The sequence below is a fragment of the Gigantopelta aegis genome, chromosome 4 (genome assembly GCF_016097555.1).
Source record: "Gigantopelta aegis isolate Gae_Host chromosome 4, Gae_host_genome, whole genome shotgun sequence".
NCBI classification, from domain to species: domain Eukaryota; kingdom Metazoa; phylum Mollusca; class Gastropoda; order Neomphalida; family Peltospiridae; genus Gigantopelta; species Gigantopelta aegis.
The window spans coordinates 37,817,429-37,824,854 of NC_054702.1; positions in this window are offsets into that span (position 1 = coordinate 37,817,429).

Here is a 7,426-nt window from a genome sequence, read left to right on the forward strand (position 1 = left end):
TTTTTAAATCTTCTTTTTTAATTTTTATTTTTATACTCATGTTTTTTGTTTCTTGTTTCTTTTTAATCCACCTGTTTTGTCTTTGTCTTTTTTCTTTCATTCTTTCTTTTTTCTTCTTCTTCTTCTTCGTCTTTTTTTCCCCCTTTCTTTTTTCCTTGCGTTACGTTCAACCAGAACACATTGATGGTTTCTTATTTCTTGAACCGTTTGCCAGTCCTTACAGTGGGTTCATTTGTAACTCATTAAGACAGAAAATCGATGTAGCATCTTTGAAAATACGGTCATTTCGATGACCGAATGATGGGAATTCTAATCAATGACTTCCATTCGTTCAAGGTGTTCGTGCACTCGCATTTTAGTCCCTCGCTCACCGCGTCCGCGTGGAATGCTTTCCAGTCAATTTGACTGGATCACACACTGGATGCAAACACATACTTTGTTTTTTTAACCTCTGGTGAATGTTTTGTTGAGGTTTGATAAGGGTTAATTATTATTCATGAAGTTAAAATAAAACAACACAGAAACCCGACAATGTCGTAAATACTGTCATGTGCATGTGCTAAGGGGCCGCCCATAATTTTCAACATTTTCACAAGTGTACAAAGAGTACACTTTTGACCACCCACCTCCTAAAAGTGTACATCCCCAAATGAAAAATGTTGATCGACATTTTTCATTTTCAAAAAAAAGTGTACGCTGGTCCCTTAACCCCCCCCCCCCCCCCCCACCGCGTACGGTTTGTACGCTCGTGAAAATGTTGAAAATTATCGACGGCCCCTAAGAAAATCGCACAGGCCAGGGCCGTAGCTAGCGGGGGGGGGGGGGGGGGGGGCAGAAAAAAAAATCCGGAAAGCATTATAGAAACTTAAAGAAAATTATCTTCTTAACTGTTTACGGAGTTTTGGACTATTAACTACTCAGTTGTCCCCCCCCCCCCCCCCAACAAAAAATACTAGCTACGGCCCTGCAGGCTGCAATGATTTCATTATTATCTTGAAAGCGTACATAAAAGTAACATTACAATGGAAAATTCCTTTAAGATTTAAAAGTCATTCGAATTACAAAGTTCATATCATTCTCATTATCTTAATATAAAAAAAAAATCCAATTTCTCCCACGATTTTAATCTCTTTTGACGCTTTCTGTCAGTTTTCCCCGACTCTGTCTTCTGAGCAATATCTGTGTATTTCCCTGCACCCACCTGGCATCCTCGTCCTCTGCCACTAATAAAGTTGGTCTGACCCATGGCACTAACTAACGACCGCCGGTAGTAGGGGTGCATAGTAGGTGGTTACAAGTGCCTCTTAACAATGCCAGAAGTAACTACTAAACACTCCCCGAAATGGTCAGACTAAAGCCCACGGCTAAAAGCTGAATAACAGGTGTGTGGCACAGATAGCCACAAGAGACAAGTAGCAAACTAGGCCGACGACACACTAAACAATATACAATGCATCACCAACACAACGAAAGGTCTGAGCATAAAACGGTAGCGAGTACGAAACGTCCTGGGGCAAACAAGATCAAGTACGAAATGTCCTTGGGCAAACAAGATCAGGTACGAAACGTCCTGGAGCAAACAAGATCAGGTACAAAACGACCCGTCCTAAAATGTACTTATAGTTTATAGAGATCATCTTTGGATATTCATTGCGTCGACACCATTGATACACATGCCATACAACAACTGCCTTTTCTTCAACATTCTCCTTGTGGGATGCAAGAAACGCAATTACTGGGTATTGTTTCTGTTAATCGTCATAGAATATGAAACGGTACCACGAACATTATTCATCAAACATTTCTGAGTTGTATTATATAATTTGTATAGTATTCAAGATGTAACAATCCGCCATCTTGTAACTGACCCATTTCTTACCACTTTCCGGTGTTCTGGATTATATAGACATTTTATATATTATTCTTTACAACAAGAACCAAAAACTACCAAACTTCCTTTTGTTACAGTTTGTTCTCAGCCTCCCCACCCCACCCCCCACCCCCCACCCCGTCGATTCACTGATCGGCTGGTATATTATAAGTAAAGTTTGTTTTGTTTAACGAAACCACTAGAGCATATTGAGTTATTAATCATCGGTTATTGGATGTCAAGACTGATTTAGTACTTAGTACATGTATGTATATTCCTCGTTTGATAATACTAGCTATCATAAACTGTTTCGCCAACATTTCAGCTAACATTAGTTTAAAAATTAACGAAACTATTCCCCCCCCCCCCCCCCCCCCCCGAGCTATGGCAACGCTATGGCAACGAAGTCGTATCCCCTGCGCGTGCTGTAACCTCACCGTGGTGCAGGGGTGTAACATTCTCTTTGAGAATGGCCAATACAGCACAATTGAAATTTAGAGTAAAAGTCAGTATCTATCTGTGATATTTGTATTTTTGCACATTTCTTTACACTGTTTTTATTTAAATCTTGAATTGTTATATTGATGTTGATCATCACTTTATTTGTTTGCATTACCACAGTTTGACAACCAATAGCCGATGTATTTTTCGTGCTGAGGTGTCGTTAAACATTCATTCATTCATTCACGAAGCCATATTTCTGTTATATATACCACAAATACTAATAACAAGTAAATTATTACGCTTGGGGTATAATGTAGCTGGTTGAATAAAAAAAAAATCTGGACAAATTAAATGTATTTATTTGTAGGTAATATTTTGTTGAGCAATTTAGTAGGTCAACAATGCATTTGAAACTACTTAGTACATGCGCACATCCTGTCAGGGTCCGGGCATACCAACTCTGCGTGAGACGCGATCTTTAAATACAGCACATCGCTGGCTGGACACACGGATCACAGGGAGGGTAAACGAACTGAAAGATTAATAAACCCAGTAGTGTGTGTCACACGTACGTCAAGAAACTGGTTATAGTTGGCGAAATCTCGATCGGCTAACCAAAGTTAAAATCTGTCTTGTTTGACGAAACCATTTTAGAGCAATAGGCAATATAGACTGGCGAGCGAACTTTCTAGTGTGTGTGTGTGTGTGTGTGTGTGTGTGTGTGTGTGTGAATCTGCGTGCGTTTGTGTGAGTGTGTTTATGAGTGTCTGTGTGTGTGTGTTTGTCTCTCTCTCTCTCTCTCTCTCTCTCTCTCTCTCTCTCTCTCTCTCTCTGTATGTGCGTGATGCTTCAGAAAAATGTGTTTTTTTAAACAGAAAATTTTCGTTGAGATATAGGATCAACGCCGACACCCCCCCCCCCCCCCCCCCCCCACCCACACACACACACACACACACCTGCACACGCGCCTGGACACATTGATTTATTCTTCATTGGATGTCAACCATTTGGTAGTTGTGACATCTAGTCTTCAGAATTAGCCCACTACATTGTTTTTTTTCACCAATAGCAATGGATCTTTTACACATGTACTTTTCCACAGACAAAACAGCATATACCAAGGCCTTTGATATACCAGTCTAGTCGACCCAAGCACGTCAGACGAGTGCTTTACCGACCGAGTTAGTTCCTGCCCATCGATCATCGACTACCAAGATCGATCAGAAACAAAATAAAATACCTCCACATAGGAACCTGATATACGATGTGTAGGCCTATCATTATTGTACATTAATTCATAACTTTTAACATTGTGATTCTGAAACAAAAATTTTAAACAAAAAGTGCGAAAACTCACTTCCAAAACATTTTTAAAAAGTTTTTTTTTATAATTTTGTATTATTTTTCTTTGTTTGTTTGTTTGACTACGAAATAATATGTATTATTTAAAAAATATAAATATTCTGAACTTTTTGTATAAACACGTAATCTTTCTTTTAATTTGTATGCCGTACCTAGTGATAAGCGAATATGATTTAAACAAAAATAAAAACGTAACCTTTCTTTTCATTTTTAGGGCCGTACCTAGCGATAAGCGAAAGCGGGCTGTCAATTTTAGTTAGTAGTTTAAATGACTTTTTGTCTAGAAGAATACCCTCCCTCCCTCCCTTACCCTCCCGAGGTACAGTCTTCTAATGTTATCAATCCTACATGATTTTGTTGCATTAGTATTATATGCCGTAGGGGAAAGTAATTAGCTATAAACGTATGTGTCGTATCTACAGTGCCGCGAAGAATCGGTGAAGGTTTTGACCAAAAGGTCACTGACTTGAAAGCGCTATAAACTATAAACTGAACACACGCGGACTTCAGTCCTTACTCGCTGAAGGTTGATACTTCTACAGGTCAGGTCAGGTCATAAGATTTAACGTGCACATTGAGAACAAAAAAAAACCAACAACTAAAAAACAGAAAAAGAAGAAGAAAGTTTGTTTTGTTTAACGCCACACTAGAGCACATCGATTATTTAATGATCGGCTATTGGATGTGAAATATATGATCATTTTGACACAGTCATAGAGATGGAACCCGCTACATTTGTTTCCATTAGTAGCAAGGGATCTTTTATATGCACCATCCCACAGACAGGATAGCACATACCACGGCCTTTGATATACCAGTCGTGGTGCACTGGCTAGAGCGAGAAATAGCCCAAGAGACCCACCGACGGGGATCGAACCTAGACCGACCGCGTATCAAGCGAGCGTTTTACCACTGGGCCACGTCCTGCCCGCACATTCAGAACAAGCTGTTATATCGCACGGCTGTCATGGGCGCAGATGTCAACTTTCACCAGCTCCTCCGTCCAGGACAGGAAATACTTCTCATACAGTCCTGCGAGATATATATCCAGTGGCAGAGCAGTATACCGCCGTGAGGGGGGGGGGAGGGGGGAGGGTGTGTGTGTGTGTTCTATAGGTCATTGACTCATCAAGGTCCTAGCTGATACACCAAGACTGTTGGTTATATATGTACGGGCTGTTCCCCATGATAACATATATTATTTGATAAATTCGGGGATAAGACATATAGGAATCAGGTATCCCCATGGGCAACAACTGTGTCCTTGTATTAAATGATTATTTCTCTGTGCATATTAGTGTATGTCCATATTAGTCTGTAGATCTCTGTGTACATGTTTGTGTGTGTGTGTGTGTGTGTGTGGCCCACGACAACGTGCTTGAACATTAGTTAAATAAGAGGACAAAATAAAGCATATCCTCCTACTCGTTATCACCTTCACCACCATCATCATCATCAGCATCAGCAACATCACCACCATCCTTACTACCACCATCATCATTACCATGATCATCATCACCACCACCACCACCACCATCATCATCACCACCACCACCATCACAATCACCATAATCATCACTATCACCACCACCACCATCATCACCGTCATCATCATCACAACCAGATACACTACCATTATCATCATCATCATCATCGTCACTACCACCATCACGATCATCACCACCACCACCACCATCATCACCACCATCATCATAATCATCATCATCACCACCACCACCATCATCATCACCACTACCACCACCATTACCATCACCACCATCATCATAATCATCATCACCACCACCATCATCATCATCATCATCACCACCACCACTACCACCACCATTATCATCACCACCACCACCACCCTCACCACCATCATCACCACCACCACCACCACCACCATCATCATCATTATCAGCACCACCACCACCATCATAATCACCATAATCATCACTACCACCATCACGATCATAACCACCACCACCATCATCACCACCACCACCACCATCATCAACATCACCACCACCACCATCATCATCACCACCACCACCATCATCACCACCACCACCACCACCACCATCATCATCACCACTACCACCACCATCACCATCACCACCACCACCATCATCATCACCACCATCATCATCATCACCACCAACACCATTATCATCACTAGCACCACTATCACCATCATCACCACCACCACCATCATCATCACCACCACAATCATCATCACCACCACAATCATCATCACCACCACCACCATCATCATCATCACCGTCATCATCATCACAACCAGATACACTACCATTATCATCATCATCATCATCATCATCGTCACTACCACCATCACGATCATCACCACCACCACTACCATCATCACCACCATCATCATAATCATCATCATCACCACCACCATCATCATCATCACCACTACCACCACCATCATCATCACCACCATCATCACCACCATCATCATAATCGTCATCACCACCACCATCATCATCATCATCACCACCACCACTACCACCACCATTATCATCACCACCACCACCACCATCATCATCACCACCACCACCACCACCACCACCATTATCACCATAATCATCACTACCACCATCACGATCATAACCACCACCACCATCATCACCACCACCACCACCACCATCATCAACATCACCACCATCATCATCACCATCACAACCACCACCATCATCATCACCACTACCACCACCATCATCATCACCACCACCACCATCATCATCACCACCATCATCATCATCATCACCACCACCAACACCATTATCATCACTAGCACCACTATCACCATCATCACCACCACAATCATCATCACCACTACCACCACCATCATCATCACCACCACCACCATCATCATCACCACCATCATCATCATCATCATCACCACCAACACCATTATCATCACTAGCACCACTATCACCATCATCATCACCATTATCACCACCACCACCATCATCACCACCATGATCAGCACCATCACCACCATCATCATCATCATCACCATCATCATCACCACCACCATCATCATCACCATTATCACCATCACCACCACCACCATCACCACCATCATCATCATCATCACTACAACCACCACCATCATCATCACCATTATCACCACGACCACCATCAGCACCACCACCATCATCATCACCACCATCATCGGCAGCACCATCATCATCTTCAGCATCACCATCATCACCACCACCATCACCAGCATGTGCTAAGGTGACAGATACGCTGTCCATAATGGGTCGATGATAAGCAACGAGGGAATAATTAATTCTGACCGTGTATAAGTTGTCAGGACATACACGACATAGCTTGACCATCACACATGATGACCAATCTGTTAATGGGCTAAACTACCGTAATTTCTAACAGTCGTGTCACAGTAATTTTACGATACATTACGTTAAAGATATTTACGTTTTTATTATACAACTTATAATATGACGGGTGGACGTGGCCCTGTGGTAAAGCGCTCGCTCGATGCGCAGTCGGTGTAGGATCGATCCCCTATTTCTGGTTGCAGACAGTACTTCACAACTGGTGTAACAAAGACCGTTGTATCAAATGTACTCTTCTATCTATGGGATGGTACATATAAAAGATCCCTTGCTGCTAATCGAAAAGAGTAACCCATGGAGTGGCGGCAGCGGTTTTCTTCTCTAATTACCTCTCTAGTTCTTAACTATATTTCTGAGGCCA